The following is a 25019-nucleotide window of genomic DNA, read 5'->3' on the forward strand; positions in this document are numbered from 1 at the left end:
TGTCTCTAATCTGTTTTTCAAGATCTGTTATTTCAGTACTTAATTTTTGAAGCTCTTCTGTCGCAATTTCGATTCCGAGCACCATCCAGTGCCGAGAGCAAGTCGTACTGATGTAACTGAACCCTTTAGGATTGGTAGTAAAGACCCCTGGTACGTTGCGTACTTGTAGGCCAAGTGGGATAATATTGGAATTCAAATAGTCAGTCAGAAGTCTAATCATTAGAAGTAGGCGAACCTCTTTTTTCTTTAACTTCTCTAGATCATCTGTTTGACAAGTGCTGGATGCAGATGGGCTTTCGGTTGGGTCAGAAAGGAGAGATGGACCCCCTAGAATTTTGTTAATGTATTCCAAATTGTACATAGGAGGGTGAGGATCAGACATGCCTGATAGAGACAGAGTTTGGGTGAGAAGGGAAATGTTGACAAGGAGTATGACACAGGACAGGGTGAGCCCACTTGAGAGAGGAAAGGGGCTGGGATTACCTAAATCCCTTGCAATCCAGCGATTGCGCTAATTACGTTTCAACAGAACAAGGGAACCCTTAAGGTATAGCATAGAGACCTTGGGCATTACATATTACAAAAAACAGTGGTTCCTATATGTGAATGGTATACAAAAAACAATGATCATACACTTAATAAGTAGTATGTCTTCTGTCAGTCCGGACAGGGTTTTTATTTTCCATTACATACAATTAAAGTGTTTCTTAGAAAATGTCAAGCGGGCACAGCCGTGACCCTCAACATACAAGACACAACAACGAAAACAGTATAAAAAAGGCAAGAAATTCGTCTGCGCACTTGTACTTCAGTAAAACAGACTTAAAGTGTTCAAAAAACCACACCATTGCATTATTAAATGCTACATAAATAGTTTGCATATGGGGTTAAAAGTCAACGACGTTTCGATGCCTTTTAAAATAGAGGCATCATCCTCAGGACAAGAGTTGGCATTATTGTTGTCTTGGACACGAGTAATCATTTTTGAGCCTTTTCGTTACATTTACTTTACATACATATTTACATTGGGAAGAAAAGGGGGGGAAAACAGAAAATATAACATGAGTAACAGGCATGTGTCAGAGATCCTTTTGTGGTTACGCGTGGAGTGATTACCAGTGACACATTCAGTATTTGGTCCATGGTAAGTGAAAGGAGTTTAAAAATTTTTGGGGATGAGAACAATGTCGGCGCAGTGACTGTGAGAAATATGAAACAACGGATGCATGCATGACAACACTCTCAACGAATCATGGGAGTGCATGAGGTTATTTGCAACGGCTGAGTTGGGTCTATTCAGGGTTGGCATCGAGTGAGAACAATATCGGCGCAGTGACTGTGAAAATATAAAACGGCAGCTACATGCATGGCAGCACTCTGAGAGGATCATGGATGTGCATGAGGTTATTTACAGCGGCAGAGATAGGTCTAATCAAAATAGAATTGAAGCCGGAGTGCACGGTCTAGTTGAATTGTGCACGGAGATGGTTGGACGTGCATGCTACTGATAGCGGCGGCTGGCGTGATGGCTACATGTGGGGGGTGAAAAAGGAATTAGTGAATGACACGTACGTCGTAACTGTATGGCCATCCGTAGAAAGTTCTACGTGGTTGAGACCACTATATTAGGCTATCTGTGAAGTAATAAAAAGGGGGGTTAGAGCCTTAGCGATGCGCGGCGTACGCATCTACTCAGGTTAGTGGGGTAGCATGTTACCTGGTAAGTCGGGTGTGAACCTCGACTTTAAGTTCTCCGGTATCTTTAAATGTCCGGGAAGATAATCACGACTCGGTCGTGTAGAAGCCGCAAGGAGCACAATGGCTACCTGAGTGGGGGCGAAAAGAATGCCAGGTTACACGAGTGTAAACCATAACGCTTGCATAATAGCGGTCTTCGCGTGTAGCAGGGGCTTACTTACTGAATAAGTGCATCGGCACTGCTGCGGGTATGACGATCCGGTGCTTGGTGAACCTGGTTTCCCGGGTTATATCTCAAAGGGGGTGGTGAATGGAGACATCTGCATGCTTGATGGCAGGGAGGAGTGCACCTGGGACCTGAATACGGCTGGGCCTTCCCTCCACAATGCTGGCTCCACCCTCTGTGGTGCGTCTGATGTCCCTGGCCTGTCTTGTAAATAGGGAGAGGGGCTGAGCAAAACAAAGTGCTCAAGAACCGGTTGCATCTGGTTCTCCCCTTGCCTACATTGCTATATCAAAGGATTTCTGTGTATAAAAGAGGGGCTGTGCCCCCAAGTAGATGTTCTTGTTTGCGGACTTGAAACTACCAGGGGCGTGCTGCTGCTGGAACTCAGGGGAAGGTTTGCCTCCCTGGGCTCTGCCCAGCCCCTGGATGCCTGGAGGACTTCTCTTTGGGACCCCTCTGCCTTGCCAGGGGGACTGGAGGAATTTTCTTTGCTGAGGAGCTGGTTGCTCCATTTCTTGGCCCCAAGGCCTAGCTGCATCTTTTTAGCACCCTGGGAGTGCTTTCCTCTTTACTTCAGGACCTCTGGTTACATTGAGCGCCCTGGGAGCGCTGTGTGCATTATGCCTGCTTATTTTAATAACCACTCGCAGGTACCTACCCTGCATCATGTCCGCTTATTTTAATATATTCCCTTGCAGGTGCCCACCCTGCATTTTTCATCCACTTATTTAATTATTTCAAAGCACAGGTGCCCATCCTGCGTCTCCGTGTGGATTTGTGACTTATTCACAGGTGCCGACCCCGCTTATTTAATTAATTCTAGAGCGGGTGCCCTCCCCGCTTATTTATGTGCCTTAGCAGGTGTCCACCCCTCATGTCCATGTACTTTTAATTTCGAGGGAGCCTGCCCTTTATTGCACCCAAATTCACCGCCGCGGCACCGAGGCAAAGTTTAGCCGAGGAAGCAGCTGCTGACGTTGTTATGTTGTTATTTTGTTATTTTGTTGTTACAATTTATAACGTGCACAGCTACTCATGAGTGTCCCGTCGCGGAGCCACAGGTGAGAGAAAAGAGAGGGGATCGAAATGGGAGCAGAACAGAAAGGCCAAATTAGACAAACAGGTGGGTCTTCAGTTTCCGTTTGAACAGTGCTGTGTCCTGAATGGAGCGAAGTTCAAGGGGGAGGGCATTCTAGGCCGAGCAGGCCTTCACAGTAAAGGAGCTACCGCCAGGCCGCTGAAGCTTGTAACGAGGAACTCGGGACAAGCGAAGGGACTGAAAACGAAGAGCACGGGCAGGAAGATAAAAGGAAAAGCGTCTCTGCAGGTATACAGGGCCAAGCTTATGGAGGGCACGGTGGGCCAAAACCAGAGCTTTAAACCTGACTCTGTGTGCCACAGGGAGCCAGTGGAGAGAATGCAAATGATGTCGTACACTGATCCTAGACGAGATGCCTAACAGCAGTCTAGCCGCTGTGTTCTGCACGACCTGGAGTCGCTGTAGCATATAGGCCGGGATGCCAATGTAAAAAGCGTTCGCATAATCCAAGCGAGACAAAATCAAGGCGGAGACTATCGTCTCTTTCGTTGCTTGCGGAAGCAGTTGGAAGAAACTCCTAAGGGTTTTAAAGAGACCAAGGCAGCAACCAGTCAGTTTGTTAATGTGTGTTGAAAAAGAAAGGGACTCATCGAACCACACCCCCAAATTTTTAGCAGGCTGACCCGTGGAGGATGGCAGCAATGAGTCTGAAGGCCACAAGAGTTGGCGAAAGTTAGATGGAAATTTGCCAAAGAGCAGAACCTCTGATTTTTGTTCGTTGCATTTCAGCTGGGCATCCGCCAGCCTGCTGAAAACTGCAAGACAGTGCTGAGCCGTTGAAACGGAAAGCGAGATCCTAGTCCAGGTAAAAAGCAACTGTGTGTCATCGGTGTAGGCCATAACCTTAGCCCCTAACTCCTCAGCCAAATATATCAGAGGTGTGATATTGATATTGAAGAGGAGAGGGCTAAGGACGGAGCCCTGTGAAACCCCGGTCGTAACTGGTTGAGGAGGGGAAGAACACGGAGGAAGCCAAATCTGCTCGATACGGCCTTCCAGGAAGGACTTAAGCCATGCCCACACTGTGCCGGAGACACCAATCCCCGTTAACCGAGCCAGGAGAAGGTCATGCGGCACAGTGTTGAACGCTGCAAAGAGATCTAATAAAACAAGAGCCACTCTTCCGCCAGCATCCAGGCCCTCCCGAATGGCTTCTGACACCTCTACTAGTACAGTTTCAGTACTATGTAGTGGATCGAAATCCAGACAGTGCAGGGTGTAATAATGCCTCACTCTCCACAAAGTCTGTTAATTGTTTATTAACAATTTTCTCGCAGACTTTGGCGATGGCAGGGAGAAGAGAAATGGGGCGGTAGTTTACAGGGTTACTATCATCCTGGGGCCGCGCAGGGATTGGTCCCAGCCGGCTGAGACTCCCGCGGCGTCACAGAGGTGCCGCGGAGGGATTGGCCCATCAGAAGGGCTTCCCCGGCGCCCAGAACCAGGAAGTCCCGCCCCCTTGTGCCGCGTCGGGAGGAGAGGCCATCCGGCGCCGTGAGGAGAGCTGCTGGGAGGAACAGGTGACGCGTTGGTTTGCGCGGGGCTCCCATGATGGAGGGAGAGCCCCGCATGCCGCCACCCAGGTGAAGAGGAGCTCCGCTGTAAAGCTCCGGTAAGGAGGGGGCTCGGGGTTGTACCCTTTTGTTCTTCGAGCGGCCCCGTCTGGCAGCGGGCTGCTCCCACATTGTCGAGCCTCCTCTTAGAAGCCCCCGTGGGGCCCACAGTTCATTGGGGGCCAGTCCTCATTGGCCATAATTGACTAAAAGCCATAAGTGTTAAAAGGGCACCTCAGGCATATTTAATTTTAAAGCGCCAGTGTTTAGGGGGCCAGTTCTTCCCCTTATTGGGCGCAACCCTATTTCAGGAGCCAGAGTGGTCCCAGACACATGCCTATTTCCAGAGCCTGGAGGGCTCCCACCTTTTGCGCAATTTATTTAGGGCTACTGAGAGCACATGCCGCAGTTTGCTGATTCCCAGCTGCCCAGCAATTAGTGGGCAGCTGCACCGTTTAGGATCCTTTATTCAGGGGATATGTACTTTTAATCCAGGAGTGAGACGCACCCCTTCACCCCTACCTTGGCCTGCACAGCTGCGCAGCACTTAGTGCCAGTTGCAACGTTTAGGCCTTCATTGAACTTCCCAGCTGCCCAGCAAGTAGTGGGCAGCTGCCGCATTTAGGTTTGCGCCAAGTGCGCCCCTGTGACTGTCGCTGTTTAGACAGCAGCCCTGACTTTGTTTACAGAGGGCATTTGAGCCCCTTATAGATGGCCAGTTGGCCCTGGGGACTATTAGGTTTTGTAGGGCGCAAGGCCCTAATGTCCTTTTTATATGTACTAGGAAACTTAATGTTTTTAGTATGATTTATGCACCTTGATTTATGCTCATAGATGTGCTCTTATGGTTACTAGGTTTTACCTACTGTTTTAGGTTTTACTTCTCTACTGTGGTCTAGGTTTGATTTATTCCCTACTGCAGGTTATGTTCTTTTATGCTTGTGAGGTTTTACCTACTGTTTTACTTCTACTGTGGTCTAGGTTTGATTTATTTCCTACTGCAGGTTATGTTCTTTTGTGTATTTCCTGATGTTTAGGAGATTATGGTTTATCCTATTTTTGCTTATGAGGTTGGCGCAGAATAGAGTTCTCGCCTTATGTGTTACTGTGCCTGTTATGATTTATGTTACAGGTTGACGCTGAGTATAGTGTCTGCCAGTGATTACTTGCTGTGTTCTAAGTTCATATATATTCTTACTTTTAGTATTCTTTACCAAGTGCTAATTCTGACACTGGCCCACGTGGCCATGTCATGTGTAAATAATCCCTTTCACAGAGGCGGAAGTCCGTGCAGCCATAACAGGGCTGGCAACAGGCAAAGCGCCAGGACTGGATGGCCTCCTGGGCGATCTATTCAAGCACGAGCCTGATGTATGGGCACCATACTTGGTTGTGATATTCAATGCTGTCCTAGAGGGTATGGAGGTTCCTAGTACTTGGCTGGGCGCAGAGATTGTTCCCATATTTAAAAAAGGATCACCTCTGCTCCCAGCTAACTACAGGCCTATCAGCCTTATCGATGTTCCCCAGAAGTTATTCGGTAGGCTGATATTAGATCGCCTCCAAAACTGGATGGAGGAAAATTCCATTTTAAGCCCCTATCAGGCGGGATTCAGAAGAAGGGTTTCCACTATGGATCAGATATTCCACCTGAACCTTCTCTATTGGAAGACTGCGGTACTCGAGGGCGGCAACATGTACACGGTCTTCATGGACTTGCGAGCCGCCTTCGATCTAGTACCCAGAGAGAGACTTTGGACTGTATTGTTCGAGTTGGGCATTCCGGCAGACATCCTGACTATTCTGATAAGGCTACACCAGGGAAATTTCGCACGAGTCAGGTGTGGTAGAAATGGGGCACTCTCCGACAGGTTCCCCGTTGACAGGGGGGTAAGACAGGGCTGTGTGCTTGCACCGACCCTGTTCTGCCTCTTTGTCAATGGGGTAATTGACCACCTGTCCTGGATCAAAGACATCGATGCCCCTAAGTTGAACGGCAGCAGGGTGCCCGCAATTATGTTTGCGGACGACACCCTGCTGCTGTCCAAATCACCAATGGGTATACAAAGAGTCCTGAACGGGTTCTCAGCGTTCTGTGCGGAGCGGGGGCTTGAGATCAATGCGTTAAAAACCAAATTCATGATTCTAAACCCCCCCCCCCCCCCCCCCCACTAACACCCCCCAACCCTACTATTGGCTCAACAAGACTAGAGAGGGTTTTTACCTTCGAATACCTGGGCGTAACTATCAACCAGGACATGACGTGGGACACGCATCGGGCAAAGGCCCACATGAAATTGGTCCAATTATCCGGAGGTATTTCTAGGATGATAAGCAGATCGACCTACAAACCCTTTAGTGCTGCCCTTGAAATTTACAAAATGCAGGCCAGAGGGGCAGTTTTATATGGAGGCGAATTGTGGAGTTACTCTTCTAGCCAAAAACTACAAACAACTGAAAATAATTTTATTAGGCAGATGGCGGCCCTACCTGCAAGTACCCCTCTCCTCCCGCTGAGACTCGACTTAGGTCTGAGACCCATTGTGGAGGAATTGGGATTAAGACCAATCATCTTCTGGCGCCGCATCTGGAGCACACCAGAACTTGCGAGCTATAGAAGTGAGCTCCAAGAGATCCTCTGTCTACCTAAATCAAGACAAATTCCATGGTTGAATTACATCAAACAAACATGTGAGAAAATAGGCAGACCAGAGTTATGGCTAGATCCAGCTAACACTTGCACTAGGACCTCACGCAAACTCATAGTGAGAGATTTTCGCGAGATGAGGCTCACTGTTATATTGGGAAAACCACGGGAGGGGTCCTTGACAGACTTGTTTCTCAAGTTTAAGGAAGTGTACTTATTTGAGCGTGTGCTAGACGACATTTCCCCGGTCCTTACAAGGAAAATCTTTTTACAATGGCGATATGGCACACTTCCTACAAGGGCATTTACAAAACATTGGGCCCAGACTTCATTGTGTGAGCATTGCCCGTCTTGTTCGCACCATCGGGAAGATGATCTGCACATTATATTCTTCTGCAAGGCCTATCGAAGACCCAGGAAATACTGGCTTGTCCCTCTCCTCAAAAAATTGGGCTTCACAAGATACCTCCCAGCTTACAGGATTTTAAAAACGGACCTCTCAACTATTATTGTATTCGGGGTGGCTAAATTCTTTACTGCGATGTGGCATATCTGTAATCGATTTTTAAAATTTGAGCCAGAGCTCGCATAAATGAAATGTTCTGATTTTATGTAAATCTAATATTTTTTTAAATGTTGCGTAATCTCGGCTTGACCGTCTTGCTGTTTTAACTGTATGTGTTTTGCATATCTTTTATGATCTAAAATTGATCGAAATAAAGATGGAAATGGAAAAAAAAAAATAATCCCTTGTAAATATTGCCCGTGCCAGTTGGCACAGTGTATATTGTGTGATTACTATCTGATGTGTTTTTATAATAATACAAAGGCTATTTTTATATAACCTTGTGTAGAGTTCCTTTTGTGGTGTGCCTAGTGTGTTGTTACTGTGTGTGTTGTGCAAATGCTTTACACGGGAAACAGCCACTACAACGAGGCTGTTACTACGCATGCCATTACGTCGCACGCGTTACAAGTCATGCAACGTAACAACGCATACACATTACGACTCTGGCCATTACATCGCATGCGCATTTAAAACGCATGTGATGTAATGGCGTCGGTGCTCAGACGGCGATGCTGGGAACGGGACAGGAACAGAGACGACAACGAGTAGAGAGAGGTAAGGGGGATTAGGGCTAAGGGTAGTCTCAGGGGGTTGTAGTGTACTCTAGTGCTTTAGGATATAGGGCTTAGGGTAGTGTCAGGGGGTTGTAGTGTATGCAAGTATTTTAGCCTTTAGGGCTTAGTGTAGTGTCAGGGGGTTGTAGTGTATGCTATTGTTTTAGGATTTGGGGTATAGGGAAGTCTCAGGGGGTTGTAGTGTAATTTAGTGTTTTAGGCTTTAGGGCTTAGGGTAGTGTCAGGGGGTTGTAGTGTATGCAAGTATTTTAGGCTTTAGGGCTTAGGGCTTCGTGTAGTGTCAGGGGTTGTAGTATATGCTAGTGTTTTAGGATTTAGGGTAGTCTCAGGGGGTTGTAGTGTAATCTAGTGTTTAAGGCTTTAGGGCTTAGGGTGATGTCAGGGGGTTGTAGTGTATGGTATTGGTTTAGGGTTGTGTAAGCAGGTCCGGTATGGTAATGTTTCATGTAAAGGGGGCAGACTGTGCGTAGGGGTAGGGTCGTGTTTTGAGTGCTTTACTGTTTTTTACTGTAGGGTATTACTGTGGACTGTGTGTTATGTAGGGTAGTGTGTTAGTGTTTGGGGGATATTTTGCGTTTTAAATACATGCGGGAAACTTGGGTCCGTTGTAAAGGCATTTAGTGTGCATTTCAAAGGAAATGCGAACTAATGTCATGCGATGTGAAGACGTGTTGTGATGGTACATGCAAACTAAAAACTGCATTGCAAAAGCACGCGTTGTTTTAGTTTGCGATGTATCGTCATACATTCGCTTTAGACATCGCCACCGAGATAAGCTTAACTGCTCATGCCAAGTTACTAAGGGGGTGAGCAGGGGTTATCTTTGGCGCGTAACTCCCTTTCCCTGACTAGAGTGGTGGTCTCTGCCTGGCTTTGGTGCAAGCCTCAGCCAACCAAAGATCCCCATTTCTAACAGGCACATATTCTCAATTCATGGCCATTTGAGCTTAAACGATCCTATCTTATCCATATATAGCTCTAAGTCTTTCATCATTCTCAGCAGCTATTAAAAAATATTACATTTCATTCGTATTGCATATTTACAAACCAGCCAGATTTCCTATATTCTAGAATTGAGAAAACAGGGCATGTGAAAGCAATATCCATTTCTTACATTGTTAACACAATAGCGCCCTGTATGGGCGTTGTCATTTACAATTGTATTCATTACCTTGGTAATTGTCAATGTTTAAAACTTTATACATTTCTCATCTTGCCACAACAGTGTCCGTCTTTTTTATATTCAAAAACATCATTTACACATCTCTTCCTGACATGGGGGGGCAGAGAGAGGGAAGAGGTAGCTGAGAAATAAATCTTGTCTCATTCATATATGCCTACAGTGGTTTATTAACTTAACCAATGTGAATCCATACCTCCTCTTTGCTATTAAGGCCAAAGGGACCCATTGTTCTCAACTCAATAATATTTTTTAATCTAACTTGCGCAGGGCACTTACCCTGTCACCTCCTCTTTCTGGGATTGGTACATGGTCAATAGAAAAGAACTTTAGGAGTTGAATATTGCTTTTATGGTTTACTGCGAAATGGCTCGCAACCGGATACCTACTACTATTATTTCTAGTTATCGCTCGCATATGTTCTAAGACTCTCTTTTTTGCTTGGTGCACCGTGCTGCCCACATATTGCAGGTTGCACGGACACACCAAGCAGTAGACAATGAAATCCGTGTTGCAATTCAATAACTTCGTTATCTGTTTTTTAGAGTCTCTACCCGGAATCTGAAACTCTTTTACTTTGTTGCTTTTCTTACATACCTTACATTTTAGACTGGGATAAAAGCCACTTACTTCTGAGATGCCCCTATCTTTACTTGCAAAGTGGCTATGTACCAAATCATCTTTGAGAGAGTTGTTTCTCTTGTAGGTTATGCTGGGGTATTGTGTGATGCTACTTCTAATTGTACCATCTGCCTGTAAGATATTCCAGTGTTTTTTCAGAATTAGGAATCCTAACTTTACTACTCCGAAATGCCTTTTGTGAATACCGAAAGTCGTAAAGTTAGGATGTTGTCTCAGTTTAGGAGTAGTAAAGTTAGGAATCCAAACTTTACTACTCCTAAATGCCTTTTGTGAATACCGAAAGTTGTAATGTTAGGATTTTGTCTCAGTTCAGGAGTTTTTAAGTTAGGAATCATAACTTTACTACTCCTAAATGCCTTTTGTGAATACCGAAAGTCGTAAAGTTAGGATTTTGTCTCAGATTACGTTTGTGAATTGGGCCCATCTTGACCAGTATGATATGGTGGTGGGGTTCCACAGAGAGCCCTCCGGGGATAAAAAGTATTTATGTAATTTCATTTTGCCGTGAATTTGCGGATGAATCCGCGGATCTGCAGAAAAATAAAGAATAAACACGTTTTTTCTAATGAAGACCCCGGGTGGGTAAATCGCGGTGGCATATTGCAATCAGAGATTGGAGCTCTTGGGGCCCCCAAATAGGCTTTTTAAAAATCCCGGGGACAGCTACTTCCCTGGGCCCCTGAAGTATACAAATGCGGGGGCCCGCCTGCTCCCCCCCCCCCCCCCCCCCCCCGCAGCCCCAGGGATCATCACATCCTGGTGCACTAAATATAAATTATTGGTGGGAGACTCACGCAGCTCCCCCGCTGCCCTGGGGACTGCCACCTCCCGGGACACACAGATTTTTTAAAGTAATTCAGGGGAGGTCCTATGGCCTACGCCACAGCTCCAGAGACTGACAGCTTTCCACAGCAGCAATAATATGCAGGGGAGCCGTGTGGCTCCTTCCCAGGTCCAGACTGGCTACTGTTTTTTTTTTTGCTGGGGTGGGCGGTTGGGTTCCAAGTTCACTGCGGAGGGGCCGATTTTGTTGCTGGGGAGCTGAAGGCGCTTCTAAATAAACAATGCAAAACAAATAGCTTTAAAGCGTACTTCTTAAAACATTTGGTTTGCATTGTTTATTAAGAAAAGCCCTGGAGCCAATCCAGTCCTGCTGTTGCCCCTGGGACCACCACCTCCCCGGGCCACATACATTATTTTAAAAAGAATGCGGGGGAGGTTCTATAGCCTCCCCGCAGTCTGGGGCAGAAATAATGTATTTGCAGCATAGCCACGCGGCTCCTCTGCTGCCCCGTAGACCGCTACCTCCCCGTGGCACAAACAGAATAATTAAGACCCCCGAGGACCACCACCTCCCGGGGCTAAATATTTTGTCATGTGCTTATCTAGGTTCCTGATCGATACTGTGACCTTATGCCCCTATTCGGCTATAAAGCCCTTTATTCCCTATATTGGCATAACCGTTCAAGTACGATTTTCTGAAAAGTCATCTCTGGCCTCACACGAGCAGAGCCACAGAGCCACATTCCAGCATGACTCTCTGCTACTTCCTTTGCGACCAATTAGTGCAATGACAGAGCAGCAGTCACTATCTGATATTCCTAGATAACACTCCGAGTTCTTCAACAAGATAAAAACTTAGCAAACCTGGAAATCCCCGCTTGCTATGTTTTGATTAGTAATAGAACTCTAATGAGCAACTGATAGCTGCCACTTCCTAGTGACATCTTTAATTGACGTCTTATGTCCAGCAAACTTGCGTCAAACCCGGCACCTGTCAGGTATAAATATTACCAACGTTGCCTTAAGCAATGCGAAGCTGTGAGCTGTGAGAGCGAAGCTAACTGCTGTTGAGCGTTGCCTGTCGCTGCAGCCTGCTATCCTGTGGTGGTGAAGCTACTGATTACCATTATCGCCGCTACAGCGCGAACTATGGTGCAGTACGCTTGAGGAGCCGTGCAGCCGTCCTCTGCGAAGACATCCAGCCCAGCTGCCCGCGGACGCTGTCACCCCTCCTTCCTCCAGACGCGCTGAGAGAAGCCGCTGCCTTTCTCGTGCAGAGAAATCCAGTCCCGGCGCTTCCAGTTTACCCTCGCAGGTGACTGGGATATCGAGAGAGACCCCTGAAGGAGATACCAATCCTCCATCATTCTATTCAGAGGTATGGTGTTGACTAAACCCTTAGACGAGAATTCTTGAAACAAACCTTGGCAAAACCAACTTAACTTAAGCTACTTACTTACTCCCCTTCTCACGTGTTAGGCTTAGGTCAGGCACACTGGGGTAGGCTTAGTTAGAAGCACCAGTTGAGTATGTTAGCCTAATGTATATATGACTGTATATATGTTTTATTACTTTTAAACCATTGTATGGCTAAGAAACCATATCAATGCTTTTACAGTTCTATTTTGCTATTCTTATCTTACTGTACGTACTTTTTATAATAACAGTTATTGCAATTGTGGCAATACATTTCTCTTGTATGAGAAGAAAGACTGTTCAATAAATGTTAACCCTTTATTGATACACGCCCGTCTCTCTATTCTCTACATACTGTGAAAGTAAACTGCACTAGACTGACTGAGTGAAATCTATGTCTATTGTTTCACACGACCCTAGAGATCGACTCTTGATCTGAGGAGCAAAGTTGTCATGTTGCACGGTTGTTGGAAAACTGAATCCCTTCTTGTCTGTGCCAAGGAAGCTGATCACTTCCTATGCAGAGAAGAAAGTTTCCAGTGACCTCTGAGCTAGTTGGTAACACAACCCAATTAAGTTTAGCATAGTCAGTGGAGGCCTGGAATATAAGCAGTTCCACGTCGATACTACTGTTTATGTTATTCCAATGCGCAGGGCCTAGTGGGAAACTAGGAACTACACTACATGGCGCCCAACGTTTGGTAAGGCGATAAACTAACGCAAGACTTGTAGAGTAACTCAGTCGTGCATATTTCACACCCCTTTCTCCCGTAAATACTCCAATAGACGTCTGGAGTGGGTGAAAGGTTAAAATCCGCCCGACCTTAGTAGGAAGAGATTCCTATGTAAAGCTCTGGTTTATTCAACGTTGAAGGATACAGTGTTCCAAAATATTGTGCATCTAATCTTTGTCTCCTTGGAGACCCACTCTGCAAAAACTGCATTTTTACAATGCCAGAAAACGGAACCTCTGGGGCCGCAGTAGATGCGACTCAGCAAGGTCCCGAATACACAGACCCGGGTGCTATTATCATCCCGGTCCAGTTAAGAAGATCTATAACTTTAAAACTTATAGAACACGGACTGACACCTCAAGGTGGTACAGTAATTTTCGTGATAGAGGCTCACGAGTATCGGCAGACAGAGGTATTCTATTCATGGATAAACTTTCCAGCGGTAAACGCTATAACACAAGAGTTTCACTATTACAAAATAGAGGAACCTCCGGATGAGTACGCCCCTTTCGAGGAGGTTGAAATTCCACTTAAATTTCAAGAGCACCTGCTCTGGTTTAATGGCGCCCTAAAACACAATGATCACATAACTAGGCTCGGTCCACTAGGTAGACCAGGAGCCACGTGGCCGGTTCTAGCCAGCTACACACCACATCCTGACATTACAAGAATGTCTAGAGAAGAGCTGTTAGTACAGCTAAACACATTAATAAAAATACATAGGCAATTAGTCCAATATGTAATACGGACTGCAACAGTCCAGCCAGCTGGTAATTCACACCAGCTGACCCCTCATCAGGGGAACACAAATAAAATTACACCACAGAACATACAGTCATGTCTTGGTAAAACACCCGTAAAACGGGAACAAATTCCTTTCTGGTTAGCCCAGAAAATCACTCAAATAGAGGCAGTATTTCCTGACACTACCCCTATTGAGAAACACAGAATCTTGACCATCTGCCTTCCTATGGGAATCGCACCACACGTGGAGGACTGTGACACTTGGGGTACAGTCTTTGCTTCCATTTACACAAAAACACACGGTGTTCCGTCTATGGCGGTAATACCAGACGTGCTAAAACAGATTCAAAATGAATTCGGTCCAAAACCCGCTTTAAATCTAGGTATGAAATTACTGAAAGATTTCAAGCAGGTCACGGCTATATTATTAGCCAACGTAAAGGGAGAAGCAGCATCTGTGGCGATCCGCCAGAAGTTGAGGGAAACAGATATAAAAGATCCTGTGGAGCTTGCCAAAATCATAGAAAAATGCTATGAAGAATTAGGTAGAGACAGCTTGGGTGGAAAACCAGTTAAGCCCCAACTGCTCGAAAATCCTGAAAAATTATTTATTAAAAATAATTTAAACACTCCTAAAAAGAGCTGGGATGGAAATAAACAATCCACTCCCAAGGAAAAAGTTTTCCAGTCCAGAGGAAGGTCTCCTCGACGGAGGGAAAGAACTCCGACTCGAGAACGCCAGTCTCCCCAGCGGGAGCACTCTGAGAAAAGATATAACCTTAGAAATAGGGATAATCTAAAAAGACCTGATAGATATCAAAGTATTGATACACGTCCCTCTCGATCTTTTCCACAGAATTCGGAAAGAAGAGGACGGTCAGACCCAGGAGAGCACACCAAGTCCAAAGACAAGGAACCTGCTCAGAGTAAAAAATCTCAATTTCAGAAAAAGAAGGTAGCCAGTATTAGAGTAATCAACCATGCCGAGAATACTGAGGACACAGTTGAAAAACGGGGAGTGGGCATTGACAATGTTGGACATTGCAGCAGAGATCAGTATAGCGCGCAAGATCTTGATGAGTCATCTGGAGACAGTGGACACGAATGAATACATTCAGGTTGAAACTGCCGACGCCAGGCTTAGCGAGCCCCATAAAATATACGAAATAACATTGCGTATAGAGGGTGATAAGACTAGGAAAATTAAGGGTCTATTTTGGGATAAGCTCTCAAAAGGCTATGATATTCTGTTAGCTGAAAAAGATTGGCCCCCGGAGTTTGTCAGGGAGTGCCCTCGTGGCGAAGAAGTGATTATGCCTGCCTTCTCGAATCACATACCGATTCACAAAAAATACACATATGCAAGGAAATGGGCTGTAGCCCAGGCACCTGCATTGTATAAAAATCATGTAGGATGGGATGAGGATTCACCACCTCACAAAATCCAACTAAAAAGTGAACCAACTGCCCAACGGCAGTATCCCATAAAGCAAGAAGCTAAAAAACAGGTCAGGGAGATCTTAGATCAACTTGAGTACCAGGGGGTGATTGAAACATGCACCTCTCAAATGAACAATCCTTTGTTTCCTGTCTCCAAGCCAGACAATTCATATCGTCTAGTTTTGGACTACAGACACCTTAATACATGTTGCAAAACTTTTGCAGTACAAAACTCGCATAGTGCAGCCCTAATGAATAACATAGTTAGGAAAAAATATAAAACGACATTAGACATTTCTAATGGTTTCTTTTGTCAAAACATTGCACCAGAAAGCAGATACTTGACCGCTTTCTCCGCATTTGGGTCACAGAAAAAATTCTGTCGACTCCCACAGGGGTTCAAGAACAGCCCAGGACTATTCTCAGCTAGGGTAACAGAGTTACTACAAATCTATGATGATGAAGCATTATCTTACGTAGATGATATTTATCTCACAGACGACGACTTGGATACTCACTTGAAAAGAGTGAACACCATTATACTTGGGTTCGCAGCAGAGGGTTACAAATTCAACTTTAAAAGGTCCCGAATTGCCCATCTGACAGTACTGTTTTTAGGGTACGAATTATCAAGTGAAGGAAAAAGCCTAGCGGACAACTTCTTAGAGAAGTGCGCTGTACTCCAAGCTCCAAAAACGCTGAAGAATTTACAATCAATACTAGGTTTTCTGAATTTCGGAAGAACTTACATCCTAAATTACGCAGAGAGGGTTAAACCTCTCTACGAACTAATTAAACCTGATTTAAAACAAATCAATTGGACTCAAAAACACACAGAAATTTTGAGATCACTGCAAACAGACATGTTAGCAAAAACAAAATTAGATACACGTGACAACACGATCGATCTTGTAATCCGAGTCATCCCAGGAAGATGCGGATTCACGTACCTAACCTCTAATGAGGGAGAAAAGGTACCAATTTCAATTAAGTCTCACTTGTACACACAAGCAGAAAAAACATTCAGTCGCACAGAAAAAACTGTGAACGCAGTGCAAATCGCATTAGCAAATGAAAGAGAACTAGCACACGGCAAACGGATTAATATCCTTACAGCGGAATCCGCCTTCGAAGCGCTATTCAGCCCAGTAAACCTGCCTACAGTGTCACTGGATCCAAAATGGATACAGTGCATAGATTCTCTAGCAGCGGAAGACGTGAAATACTATTTCGCCCCGCAATACAAAGAACTGAATGATTTAGAATATGAAGAAGAATATCCTCTGCCAATCGAAATCCTGCCTCTCCCACAATATGCATGTATAATCTATACAGATAGCTTTGTACAGCATTTTAATGTAGAGAGCAAATCCTACAATGCAGCATGTGCGATCATTAAAGGTCGTTGGCTGTGCGGTAAATTCAGACCGAAAGTAACAAAAACTGAATCTGTAAGAAACTGTTCGGTTCAAAGAACTGAAATCAGATCTTTAAAGATGGCGCTCGAAAATGCAGAACGCGAATTCCCCACACTTATCGTGTGCGATTCTCATTTTTGCGTCAACTCTTACAACAATAAACTGCAGAGTTGGATCGAAAATGACTACAAAGATGACACAGGTGCCACAATAAAGCATAAATTGCTCTGGAACGAGGTAGCTCTTTTACACAAAGAACTACAAAAGACTCACGTGATACACGCACAGAGTCTTCAACGTGATGGCGTTCACGTTGCAGGGAATTCATTGGCTAATACAGCCACCACGGAAGCAACTAAACCGGCTTCCGTAGCCACAAAAAAGCGTACAGATAAGTATATAGACGGGGAAACCATGCTGGCAGTAAAAACGACCGTAAAAGGCGACTGTGCAGCACTACCCGTAAACTATCCACTCAATTATGCATACATAATCGATGCAAACTACGTTCCTTTTGCTCGAATCCCTGGAGTGGGGGATAGAGTAATTCCAAACAGGAGCAGGAGGGGCTTCCTCCTACTGGAAGCACACATGGGGTTGGGTCTGAAACACCAAACAATCAAAGCTTCTCTGAAAGAATTGCAATCAGAGTACTGGTGGCCAGGAATGAGTATAGATATTCAATGTTTTGCTCAAAATTGTGAAGACTGCAACAGAGATCGCAGTAATGAACAGGCCAGTGTAGTTTCAGGATCCCTTCTAGACAGCATAAGGCGGTCTATCTGCGCAATCAAAGAAGAGAAGCGCGTCCCAGTGTACAACGTTTAAGACGAAATGCACTTAAAAAATGAGGCCACCAGCACTCGGCTGACGCCTAGAACTGTTATAAAAGATTAGCGAGTCCATATCGGCATATGCGCAATTACCACGTTCCATTCTGACCAGGGTCCTGCTTTCAGCTTTCGAGCTTATAGGGAGGCCAGGGCCAGCATGGGAATTGGGTTGCGGTATTCTTGTCCGTCGCACAAGTGTGGTAGAAAGAAAAAGCCGGGATATAAAGCAATCTATAACAGCGAAGGTATTAGGTTCAGGCGCTGGGTGGGTCAAACATTTAATAAGTGTCCAGACTAGTCTTAACAACATGCCAAGAAATTCTCTAAAAGGTTTCAGCCCATACGAACTATTGTTCGGAATAAGAATGAACGTTCAGGACCTCGATAGTCAGATGTCAGTGGTACAAAAAGAAACAAAGCAGTTTGAAGTAAAAGACCGTTTGGCTGTTTTACAGGAACTGAATGAAACAAGAAAATCATTAAGCAACATAAAGTTAAAGCAACAGCCAAGTGCCACTGACGAGGCACCACCCGCAACAGCCCCAGCAAGGCCTGTCTGGATTCCAAAGATTGGGGATCTAGTCAGAGAAAAGATCGCGGTTAAGAAGGAATTTGGGCCTTCTTACAGAAAAGCAGTACCTGTCTTAGCAGTCACCGGAACAAGATCAGTTGTGCTACCGCCCCTTGCTGGTAAAAAGGAGAACAGAGTCGTGTCCATCGATCTGGTAAAACCACAAGCATGTGGCCTATAATCAACAGTAGGCCCAGTGGACTCCCAAGAAACAACAGAATACCCAAACTTGCAACAATCCAAGAGGTTCAAACTGAAAGACTAATCACATTCGATCAGCCTGCAGTGCACAATGAAGGACTATGCAATAATGCCATGGAACTCGTGCCTCTTGAAACACAGATTGAAAGAGTTCGTCAAGAAACAACACCAGTCTACACTAATGTGGCATCAGAAAGTGCTACCGAGAGACAGATTGAAAGAACAATCCCATCAATTGACAGAACTGCCTCTGGTTATTTCATCAACTTCGACAACTTCTCTGAAGATGAAAACGATCCCGAAGTGATGCCAGAAACAAAAAAGTCTTTTAAAGAAAAAGCAACGGAACTCTTTCATCAACTGAAGGAAATCTACCTCATTTCCCCTTGGCTAGAGTTCTGGTTCGGTCTAGGTGTATTTTTCCTCCTGCTTTGGCTCATCATGGTACTATGTTTGGGAAAATTCATTGAAGGAAAATATATTACAATGGACACAGCAAGTCAGAACATCAACCTAGTCCTGAAACCACACAGATCATCCCACGTGAAGAAAAGAGAACTGTCAACAGTAAATGTCACAGCAATTCCAATACCTGGTGGGGTAGTATGGGAGAAAACAGACTATGAGATCTATGGTCCGGTCGAAATCCTGAAGTATCCTCATCAACTAAAGGTTTCCTTAAGTGACTTTGTGACACCAAGTACATTCTCTGATGATTGGGACTTTAACAGTATTAATGACATGATGTCTGATTTAGTAATGTCAGCTAGATTCACAGATCATGATTATTTACAAGGTTCATCTAGTTATGAGCAGTTATTCTGTTACACCCACTATGGGGATCATTACTTGCATAAATCTGCACAGCCTAGAAATGTTTTTATGTATAATCAATGGGAACATTGTTCCACACCACCTAAAAGCAGTTCTAAAGCATTTTTTGAGAAATTCAAATATTTTTCAGGGTTTAACACCAGTGATGCAGAAACGTTTTATTATAAACTGTTAGATAAAACAGGAATGAAAACAATGCTGACAAATTCTAAATTGATATATTCAGAAGCATTTTATGACAAAATGATGACATTTGGTTTTGATTATTGGAAAAATAATATTGAAACGAAATCAATTTGGGGTACAAAAGATTGGCAGGTGCAAGGCATAGAAGCACTGTTTAGAACCTGCATGATACCAGAACAAATGTTATTTTTAAATGACACTGTACACCAAACATCTTGTCTTGGCCTAGCTAAGAACAAAGACCTTAAAACACCGTCTATACCAAAGCCAATAGCTGAGAATACAACTGCAGATAATGAGTTAGACGTGTCACACATTTTAAATTTCAACAGAACACATCCTGATTGGAAAAAGTGGTTAATCTGGCCTACAGACACAAATAGCTGTCAAGATAGATTCCTGAATAAAACACAGGGTTTAAAAATGACCAGATTAGACTCGAGATATTCCCAGAGACAACATCCAGGAATTATAACCACATACAGTGTAGGGAAACTCTGCCTAGAATGGCTAACTACATCCACACTGGCTGAAATTAAGCAACACTTGTCTTTATTAAAAGATGGTGCTGATTTGCGCGATTTCATTCTTGGACCACGCAAACAGCGTCAAAAGCGTTTCATAGCGACCAGCATCTATGCTGCTTACAATGAGGCTTGGAAAGTAAAGCAAATTGAAACTGCTGAAAAAATACGAGAAATTGATCGTATTAATTTGGAAAAATCACTTTCTGTAGTAGACAATGGGTTAATGACTCTGTCTTCCAGAATATATTCTTTGGACAATATTGTATCCTCTGCCTTTGATGTGATAGACAGAGATTTGCTAATGTTACAACATGGCCAGTCTCAATTACGTTCTATTATAGAACTAGGCTGGACGCTGCAAAATCTTCGTTCAGGCTATGTGCCTTGGCGTTTAATCAACACAACGTCATTATTTTCCATTTTTAACCTTACTGATAAACAGATCAGTTTGGCACAGAAAGGAGCAGACTATACAATCTTGAGCATCGAGAAACTCGAGAAATTATCATTGACAATGTCAGAGAGTCCTGTCATTGAATGGATAATACACGGAATTATCACAATTCCGATAACAACTTTCCGCTTTAAAAAGTGCCTTGAATACATACCTGCTGGCCAGTATGAACAATTGGGTAAGGGATATGTTAAATCCGAATGGAAATTACCATACACTCATTCTTGCTATAGTGACAGCGACAAAAATGTATTTCTTAGTGGTGACAACTGTAAACACTCACTAAGCGGTATACTTTTGTGTCAGGGTATTAATTTACACGGAGCATGTGATGGAAATTCAAACAACCTTTCATGCCACCAGCTAGTCACACCTGCAACTCAGATAGAGCCCTTCTTTATGCAACTTTCAAACGGGAGTTACATTCTTAGAACGGATCACAGGTGCTGTGGCCTCGCGCCCGGACTAAGTTATCTAGTACAAGTAACGTCCATGGTCAAATGTTGTATGCAAGCATTGTTTCCGAGCGGGCCTCCAGACATAGTGACTCCCCTCTGGCCTCGTCTGAATCTCTATTCTATACGAATTGATACATTAAGCAAAATGAAATCTGTGCTTTTACAGACAACAGTGCCTATAACGTCATCTAAAGAGACGTATGATCTTCTAGTCGCAAGGACGGCTACTGAGGTCCATGACCTTTTATCAACAAATTGCCCCGTGCATTTCGTAGAAATGTTTAGCCAACTCCTTAACATGTCTAGTGCTACAAGCATCCCAGGCATATTTAAGACAGTCTTTACGGGACTGCTAACACCCTTCCAGGCAATTTTGGGAATCTTTCCTAATTTTGTGCACTCCATTTTTGGTGGTATTCCACTATTTTTTGGACTCATCGCAGGGATTCTATTTTTGACCATCCTGCTACGTTATGGCAAACCTCGGCTCAGACATAGCTCCCATGGGAATGGAAGAAACAATCCTAGCAATGCGCTACAGGGACAGGATAACTAACGTCCTCGGATTGGCCAGGCTGAGAGATCTAAACATGACCTGGTTCCTTTCATTCAGACCAATATGGCAAAATTGCATTTTACCTGTGCTACGGTGTATGCTTTGCGGCGAGGAATGCGTGTTGGACGTCTGTCTTTCACTTCCATCAGCAGTACCAATGGACGTCGATACTTTGCTAAGTCCAATAACGGCTCACGCATTGTGTTGTCCCCAGCGGCTACCAATCCTGATGACGGCATTCGTGGAGACTCCTGTACTACAGCAAAGTGGTAACAGTGGAGCGAGTGACAAAAGCAACATCATCCAGGTACAACGTTCTGTGAGCATTGCTGATCCTGCCTTCGATGACAGCAATCATTCTCACACCTGCCAAGTTACAGCGCTATCTAATTTGGTTGAACTATCACCTGATTTTGTAGACCACTTCTTTGCGAGCCTGTCTGATACGATGTTCTCACCCATAGAGAAACAATAACTTTTGAGAAGCTTTCCGACACACAGCGTTCCCATGAACTCTGAATTCGGCCTTCAGTTTTGATCAACATAAAACTGCCAGGAGCTTTGGTAAAACTGATTTTTCTTTGAATTGGACAATTTTTTTAAATATTGACCCTCTCTTTTTGGCACGAACAATTCTTTGCTTAACGTAAAAACTATTCTTAGAGAACAGAAGCTTCACACTTCTATTTCTAAACACATCTAGAGACATAACAACATAACACCAGCCTCTAGCACACATATTATTACAATGCATTTTTATGTGATGATTTATCTCGCATTTCTTCTGTCAGAGATACTTCATGTGTAATTCTTTTTGCATAATCGTTCATTGACTTCATATGCAATACCTTTTGAATGATTACTATGCTTTAAAAAACGTACAGTACCTAAATTCCATGTATTACAAGTACGCCTATTTCGTATGCATTTATGTATTTTGGGGTGGGCTATGTTACACAATGTTACACATGCATCTAATTGCTTAGTTTTAGTAATTTTGATGGACATGAATTCGTGGAGTGGGTGTCATGTGCTTATCTAGGTTCCTGATCGATACTGTGACCTTATGCCCCTATTCGGCTATAAAGCCCTTTATTCCCTATATTGGCATAACCGTTCAAGTACGATTTTCTGAAAAGTCATCTCTGGCCTCACACGAGCAGAGCCACAGAGCCACATTCCAGCATGACTCTCTGCTACTTCCTTTGCGACCAATTAGTGCAATGACAGAGCAGCAGTCACTATCTGATATTCCTAGATAACACTCCGAGTTCTTCAACAAGATAAAAACTTAGCAAACCTGGAAATCCCCGCTTGCTATGTTTTGATTAGTAATAGAACTCTAATGAGCAACTGATAGCTGCCACTTCCTAGTGACATCTTTAATTGACGTCTTATGTCCAGCAAACTTGCGTCAAACCCGGCACCTGTCAGGTATAAATATTACCAAAGTTGCCTTAAGCAATGCGAAGCTGTGAGCTGTGAGAGCGAAGCTAACTGCTGTTGAGCGTTGCCTGTCGCTGCAGCCTGCTATCCTGTGGTGGTGAAGCTACTGATTACCATTATCGCCGCTACAGCGCGAACTATGGTGCAGTACGCTTGAGGAGCCGTGCAGCCGTCCTCTGCGAAGACATCCAGCCCAGCTGCCCGCGGACGCTGTCACCCCTCCTTCCTCCAGACGCGCTGAGAGAAGCCGCTGCCTTTCTCGTGCAGAGAAATCCAGTCCCGGCGCTTCCAGTTTACCCTCGCAGGTGACTGGGATATCGAGAGAGACCCCTGAAGGAGATACCAATCCTCCATCATTCTATTCAGAGGTATGGTGTTGACTAAACCCTTAGACGAGAATTCTTGAAACAAACCTTGGCAAAACCAACTTAACTTAAGCTACTTACTTACTCCCCTTCTCACGTGTTAGGCTTAGGTCAGGCACACTGGGGTAGGCTTAGTTAGAAGCACCAGTTGAGTATGTTAGCCTAATGTATATATGACTGTATATATGTTTTATTACTTTTAAACCATTGTATGGCTAAGAAACCATATCAATGCTTTTACAGTTCTATTTTGCTATTCTTATCTTACTGTACGTACTTTTTATAATAACAGTTATTGCAATTGTGGCAATACATTTCTCTTGTATGAGAAGAAAGACTGTTCAATAAATGTTAACCCTTTATTGATACACGCCCGTCTCTCTATTCTCTACATACTGTGAAAGTAAACTGCACTAGACTGACTGAGTGAAATCTATGTCTATTGTTTCACACGACCCTAGAGATCGACTCTTGATCTGAGGAGCAAAGTTGTCATGTTGCACGGTTGTTGGAAAACTGAATCCCTTCTTGTCTGTGCCAAGGAAGCTGATCACTTCCTATGCAGAGAAGAAAGTTTCCAGTGACCTCTGAGCTAGTTGGTAACACAACCCAATTAAGTTTAGCATAGTCAGTGGAGGCCTGGAATATAAGCAGTTCCACGTCGATACTACTGTTTATGTTATTCCAATGCGCAGGGCCTAGTGGGAAACTAGGAACTACACTACAATTTGAAAGAGGGGGACCGTGCTGCCCCCCCGTAGAGCTGTAGAAGGCCCAGGGGACCGCCACCTCCCAGGGCTGGCTCCAGCAATGTCCTGGTGTGCCCACCCCCGGGACATTGCAATTTGCTATGGCTTGGCGGAAGCATTACTGCTTCCACCAAGCCATACCAAACACTGTTTTGCTTTCAGGAAGCGAGAGCATTAAAGTGGAAGAGAATTGCTTTAGGACAGAGGGAGCTGCATGTTCAGCAGCTCCCTTTGTCCAATAGCAATGCCGGCTCCCGCAGGACGCGGTGAGCAAGCAGAGACCGCAGGTGTCTTCAGGCTTCTCTCCTGGCCCCTATTGACAATGACTGGGTGCCCTGGGTGGGACTAGGGCACCAAGTATAGAGGCCAGGGAGCGGCTGATGGGATCCCCGGAGCCGAATGCTGCATGGGAGGGGGGCTGCGCGCCCCTCCTCCCCTTTACAAAGAAATACAAATCTTTAAAAAGGGGGCAGGCTCCAGGGGATGGGGTCCACGTTGTCCAAATCGTCTGCGCAGCCCCCATTCTTTGGATGTTAAAAATATAACTTCCTAACTAGGCTAAGATTTAAAAGTAACATGATGTAAAATGGTGCTTTTATAAAGGTAATCATGTGGTTTCTGCATTGCAGTGTACCTCGTCCTAATGAAACGCTTAGAAAAGACTGACATTCATTTGGCAGTGCACACTGGTATTTAATTTGTAAAGAATGTCTGCAACAATGCTTTGTAACATTTAGCCTTACCCTTCCTGTTGCACTTTGTACAGGATTGTTGTTATACTTGAGAGCAGTGAGCCATGTTTCATATGTATTGGCTTACTGTTCATTGAGTTTATGGACGGAATACCTAGTTTGTGGGATTAATGGTGTGTATGTTCTGAGTTTCTAGCTTCAGTCCACAGGATTACAAGGTATTTTCTAAATAACCACTACCTCAAGGAATGCAAGGTTGCAAAGATTTTCCTCACAAGCAAAAATAAGACTGAGTAAGATCTGGGCCAACATAAGATATTGGCAACTTTAAGATGGATGAGCCGTCAAGGAAGGTTTGTGATAGCGGATCTAGCTGAGGGTCTGCTTTCGGAAATCTAGGGTTCCTAACTTCAAAATGAGACAA

General features: G+C 44.4%; 1 protein-coding gene across 1 annotated transcript in view; it reads left to right on the forward strand.

Annotated features, from left to right (window-relative positions):
* Window positions 1-25019, forward strand: part of C4_1H18orf63 (chromosome 4_1 C18orf63 homolog) — a 1615038-nt gene that overhangs the window by 640489 nt on the left and 949530 nt on the right. The window lies entirely within an intron of this gene.

This window comes from Lissotriton vulgaris, chromosome 4_1 (assembly GCF_964263255.1).
Source record: "Lissotriton vulgaris chromosome 4_1, aLisVul1.2, whole genome shotgun sequence".
Lineage (NCBI taxonomy): Eukaryota > Metazoa > Chordata > Amphibia > Caudata > Salamandridae > Lissotriton > Lissotriton vulgaris.